At 63.1% G+C, this 6,131-nt stretch overlaps 1 protein-coding gene across 1 annotated transcript in view; it reads right to left on the bottom strand.

Annotated features, from left to right (window-relative positions):
* The window catches only part of ADAP1 (ArfGAP with dual PH domains 1), a 53,903-nt gene that overhangs the window by 9,756 nt on the left and 38,016 nt on the right, over positions 1 to 6,131 (bottom strand). The gene's annotated exons all lie outside the window — the stretch shown is intronic.

The following is a 6,131-nucleotide window of genomic DNA, read 5'->3' as shown; positions in this document are numbered from 1 at the left end:
AGGGGAGAGGGGGGACAGGGGAGAAGACACGGTGGGAGAGGGGACACGGGGGAGAGGGGACACGAGGGGAGAGGGGACACGGGGGAAGACACTGGGGGAGAGGGGACATGGGGGATGTAGTTCAGTGATGATGGATGGTTGGTGAGGGGATATGACAGTGGACCAGGGCTGATGGCTGCAACCCTGGCCCGAGCCAGCCTGAGGAGGGCCTGGATGAGTGGGACATCCAACCAGCTATCCTTTACCAGCCCCCAGGGACCCCCTGCACCCTGGGTGGGCATGGCCAGAGCCACCATGGGCAGAGGCAGAGCTGGGTCCAACCACATGCTGCCCAGGAGGACTAGGTTGGCCTCCACCCTCCTCCCTCAGCCATCCGCGACCGCTGGGTTCAGGTGGTGCCGTCCCCTCTTTTTTCAGGAAAGCTCATCTGAGGGGAGCCCAGCCCAAGCCCTCATCTCCACCTGTGGCCTCACGCACACCACACAGCCACAGAAAAGTGGACCAGGCATCCCCCTGGGAGCCTAAGCACCTGAACACACCACCTTCCATGTGTGGTTAGGACCTCACTGTGGCAGACGATCACAGGGGAGGGAGGCAGAGACATGAGGACAGGAGGGAAGGGGACGTGGCCATGGAAACTGAGGCCGGAGGGGGCCCCAGAGCCCAGGAGCACCGGGGAGAGGCCAGAGGACCCGCCCCGAGCCCAGAACCAGCTCTGCCCACCCCAAGCCTCGAGCCCGTGGGATCATCCTGGAGCTCTGACCGCCAGAGCTGTGGGAGAATAAACGCACGTGGCTTCACCTCACTGAGCTGCGGTCAGTGACCGACGCGCAGCCGCTCAGAAGGGCGTTCCCATAGCCCCGGTCCCGCTCCCACTTCCGCTCCCTGTCCGTAGTTCCCATCGTTGCCCGTCCTTTCTCCTGCTCTAGAACTCCGTATCCTGCAGACTCAGACGCAGGTTTTTCTATGGCCCTGGCTCTCCCACCCCAACAGCACGTGGCTTGCAGGGTCTTCGTCCTGGGCTCCGTCTGCCGGGCCTCGGGTCACGTGCAGGTCCCGCCATCGGCAGCAGCTCTGTGGCTGGGGTTGAACGCATCCTCAGTGGGTGCTGCCTCTCCCGGGGTGACGGGGCCGTCTGCCGAGCATCCGTGGGCCTCTCCCGGGGTGACGGGGCCGTCTGCGGAGCTTCCGTGGGTCCCTCGGGGCCGTCTGCGGAGCGTCCGTGGGTCCCTCGGGGCCGTCTGCGGAGCGTCCGTGGGTCCCTCGGGGCCGTCTGCGGAGCGTCCGTGGGTCCCTCGGGGCCGTCTGCTGAGCGTCCGTGGGCCTGTCCGTGGCCCCTCCCCCATTACTTCAGAGACCACTGGCTTGGGGACAGCATCCTGTCCCGCTGGCCACGTGGCCTGGGAGCCCCTCGAGGGGTCATCTGAGGGCGGGGGCTGCTGACCTGTGCCACAGGGAGGCGAAGAGGCTGTGGGTTCCAGGTGGGGATAAACAGCTACCTGCAGCAGCCACCAGGCCAGACAGAGCCTCAGCTGGCTCAGATTCCAGACACCGCCCCTCAGCCCTGACCCCCAAGCCTCCTGCTCCCCGGCGTCCCCTCCCCAGCTCAGACAGCCCCATCCCGACACCAGAGACCAGGGGCTATTTTCTCTGCTGAGATGCCATAAAATGCCTGGCATCGGGGAGGGGACAGCTGGTGCCGTCGGGGAGGGGGCCCTGGGCTGTCTTGGATGGTGCCAGACCAGGCCTGCTCCCTGCACAGCCTGGAGCTCCCTGCCTCCCAAGTCTGTACAAGGCTGACTTCCCAGCCCCGTGCACACAGCAGCAGCCGGGAACCCCCTTCCCACAGAGGAACCCCCTTCTTCTGCTTCTCACTGGGAGAGCGAGGCCACCAGTGTCCCTCAGGCCCAGGCAGGGTCTGCTCAGAACGCCTGTTGACTGAGCCCCTGCCCGGGCACAGCTGGGCATCCCCATGGCTCTGCCTCTGGCATCAGGACCTCTCTGGATGCAGCACTTCGTGGCTGAGGGTGGATGCCAAGAAGTGTCCGGGGCAACTTAGCAGCAGCAAGCCCAGCAGTGCTTCCTGGCCTGCCGCTCACAGCCTTGTGTGCACCCCAGGGAGCCTCCAAGGCATGCATGTCTGTGTCACCGATGCAGACAAGTTCGGGCCACCTCGCCCACGGGGGCTGGAGCTGGCTGGGTCCAGTGTGTGTGGCTCCACAGATCCCTGCCCAGGATGCAGGCTCCGGAGGCCACAGGGTGGGGAGGCGCCCCCGCCATGCCCGCCGTGCCCAGCAGGTGGCAGCAGTGCCCCGGGAAGCGCACAGGCCACGGGGTTGGGGAAGCCACTGCCTCCTCTGTGCGCGGCGGGTCTGGTGTTCTCCGGGTCCAGACGCCAGTGCGAACCCCGGCCGGTCCTCCCGACAGCAGGCACCAGGACGCCGCATTCCAGGGGCGATGACGACGCAGGAGTGTATTTCAGGACGGCCCTGGCCACGATTCCGAACTCGCCCCACGCCCAGTTTGGACCTCAGGCTGAGCCTCTGCTCGCCCCAAGCCTGGCCAGCCCCTTGGCCTCGCTGGGGAGGGCCAGGACCTCAGGGTCTGCAGCCCCCTGTGGACTCCACGGGTGGCACCGGCAACAGTCAATGAGACGGGGCTTCTCCCCACAGCGCAGCCCCTCACAGGGCAGCATCCTGGACGGTCGGGTGGGCTGAGGCCAGAAACGGCCATTTTCTCTTAAAATTTAAGACTCGTGAGTCCTGGGACAGAGACCAGAGGACTCAACCAGCATTTATCAAACACCTACTGTGTGCCGGGCCCTGCTGTGAGCTGGTCCCACTGTGTGCCAGGTCTAGTCCCACCTGTGGGGAGCGGGGTCCAGTCCACACCCCATGCCCTGCTCAGAGGCCTCTCTCAGGAGCACCCCCTTCGCCTACCTCAGGGCTAAGAGCAGGAAAGATTCTCAGCGTCACCACGACCCACGAGAACAGCAAAACCAAACCAGCGTGCATGCACACACACACACACGCACGCATGCACACGCGCACACACACACACACGCGACATCCGACTGCCGGCGGGGACACCGGCCCTTCCATGCTGCCCGTGGGGACATAAGGTGCCCAGTCCCTGGAAAGCAGCCAGACCGTTTCTTCCACCACAGTGAAGCGCACACATCACATGCCTCAGAGAGAAGTGAAATCCGAGGAAACAGGAACAGCCTTCACGTAAAGCCCACGCCCATTTACGAGGCTCAGTCTTTTCTTTTCCCCCCAGGCTGGAGTGCAGGGGCACTATCACAGCTCACCGCAGCCTTGACCTTCCAGGCTCAAGTGATCCTCCAGCCTTGGCCTCCCAAGTAGCTGGGACCACAGACGCATGCCACCACACCCGGGTAAGTTTTGTATTTTTTTTGTAGAGATGGGAGCTCACTGCGTTGCCCAGGCTGGTCTCGAACTTCTGACCTCAGGTGACCCTCCTGCCTCTCCCCCCACTGTGCTGGGGTTGCAGTGTGAGCCCCACGCCTGGCCCGAGACTGCTGGGTTTTGGATTTATCAGAGCTGGAACTGCACTCTAAATAGGATATGCAAAGTAGATGTAAATCACACCTCACGTATGTGATTTGTATGCTAATTTTCTTGTAACCTGGGGCAGGGAAGCATGTGGCCCTGCTCTGAGTGACAGCTCACAGGTGGTGGTCCCTCTGGGTTGGGAACTGGGTCCTCATATCTCATGGTGCCTCTGGCCTTCCACGGTGCACCATGGAACGGGTGCACCATGAAGGGGTGGCCTCTGGGCACAGGGCCAAGGCCCTGATCACTGCACCCTGACCGTCCCCGTGAAGGGCCTGGACCTGGCTTCCGGTCTTTGGGTCCTAGCAGCTCCTGCCCTCCTCCAAGAGGCAAACACTGGAGCTCACGGTGGCTCGGCAGAGCAGCGTCTCCTTGCTGGGCAAAGCCCCAGAGTCGAAGGCCTCGTCCGTGAGCCTGCACAGGGCTCCATCTCTCCCTGCCTGCTGCTTGGCTGCCTGGCCCATCCACCCACACTCTCTAACCCATTAATGCACCTTCCCCAGATTGGTGCGTCTGGGGGCAGAGGCTGAGAGCCAGCAGCCGTATCCTGCAGAGGGCTCCAGGTCCCAGCTCCACCCTGCCTGGGGCTCTCTCTCCAAACAGCCAGGACAGGCAGGCTCCCCTGCTCCCAGGGGTGAGGCCAGAGGGTGAGTGAGGGCTCCTGGGGTCAGCTCTCATCTGTTCCTGTTCTCATACAGCCCCCAGCATGGGTCCTGGCTCCCGACAGGCCTGGAGAGAACCCCCCAACTCACACACGGGCTCACAGCTTCCACAGCGCCTTCCCGCCTAGAGTGGCACACGAACGCCCCCATCCCCACCAGGCTGCCCAGGCTGCAGGAGGCGCTACCCTCAGGGCCAGGTCAGCCCCAGGGTACCTCCTCCCCAAGCCCCAAACCCTGAGGTCCCCGCACAGGGGCCCCAAAGCCCAAGAACAAACCCATAAGACAAACACTGTGGGAAGGGGGCAGGGATCCCACGGAGGGCCAGGAGCCGGCACCCGCCCAGGGAGGGGCAATGGGGCAACCCTACCACCTCTGGCCAGGCCCCAAACACCCGTCCCCCGAGGGGCAGCCTCGTGGTCTCCAGCCAGGCCCCAAACACCCATCCCCCCCGAGGGGCAGCCCTACAGCTTCTGGCCAGACCCCAAACACCCGTCCCCTCAAGGGCCGCCTGAGGCCTCGCGCTGCCTGCAAGGAATGGCTGGTGATGTTCCCAGTAATGCCCTCGTCCCGCACACCATCGTCCCCACTGTATGGACAGGGAAACCGAGGTCCCAGACCTCATGCACGGCCCCAGCCCCCTCTTGGGCTCCGTCTGCCCCGTGACATTTAGGGCAATGGTCGGCCCATCCCTGCCTAGCACCACCAGGAGGGGCCATCCCGAACCACAGGGGAAACCACGGAAGGCCCCGCAGGAGCACGGGGTCCGGAGCCTGGGGCAGGAAGCCCTGCATCTCAGTGAGGCCAGGGCCTGGCCCTCAGGACAACATGAGGCATTGTCCAGGCCCCTGTGAAAGGCACCATTGAGGCTGTGGCCCAAGGCGGGGCCAGCCCGGGGTGGGAGCAGCTGTCACCAAGGTCACCCCCAGGGGCAGGTGGTGGGGCAAGGCTGGCTCAGACACAAGGATAAATCCCCACATCTGGGGGAGGGGTGCAGTGCGTCCCCACGCCGTGACCTTGGCCAAGGAAGGTGGCGCAGAGGGTCAGGGAGCCCGGCTGGCCCAGTGGTCTGAGGTTCACCTGGGGCCGCAGCGGCACATGCTTCCGCTATGCCCTGACGCCGAGGGTTTCTCCCCCCGTCCTTTGTCATCAAAGAGCGTCTCGGGGAGACACAGCGGCCACAGAGGGGCTTCCCTGCCACAGGTTACTGCACCGTGCACCTCGGGGGCATTTCCACTTCCCTCACTTCTCCTGCATTTATTTATTTTCATACGGAGTCTGTAGTCGTCCAGGCTGGAGTGCAATGGCGTGATCTCGGCTCACTGCAACCTCCGCTTCCCAGGTTCAAGAGATTCTCCTGTCTCAGCCTCCTGAGTGGCTGGAGCTACCACGCCCGGCCTATTTATGTTTTAAGATAAGGTCTCTGTGGCTCAGGCTGGAATACAGTGGTACAATCACAGTTCACTGCAGGCTTGACCTCCTGGGCTCAGACCATCCTCCCAACTCAGTCTCCCGAGTAGCTGGGACCACAGGCGCCCCCATGCCCAGCTAATTAAACTTTTTCTTGAGATGGGGTCTCCCCACGTTACCCAGGTGGTCTTGAACTCCTGGCTCAAGCAATCCTCCCACCTCAGCCTCCCAAACTGCTGCAATGACAGGCGGGAGCCCCGGTGCCCAGCCTTCTTTTGTATTATCTGGAATTCGTGTGCAAAGGCTGCTGGCCTTCTCCCCTTCCTATTTACTGATTCCATTCTTTATGTCTATGTCTATTGACTTGGGGACGTGTAGCTTGCTCCCTGGGTTATAATCCCCTTATACCATCTCCCTTTTGTTGCTCATGTTACTCCAGCTTTAGCCATTAAAAGCTCCTTCAGGCAACAGAGCGAGACTCCGTCTC

This window comes from Mandrillus leucophaeus, unplaced genomic scaffold, assembly GCF_000951045.1.
Source record: "Mandrillus leucophaeus isolate KB7577 unplaced genomic scaffold, Mleu.le_1.0 Scaffold180, whole genome shotgun sequence".
Taxonomy (NCBI): Eukaryota; Metazoa; Chordata; class Mammalia; order Primates; family Cercopithecidae; genus Mandrillus; species Mandrillus leucophaeus.
The sequence above is the reverse complement of the archived record's forward strand: the minus strand, read 5'-3'. Positions and strand labels throughout refer to the sequence as shown.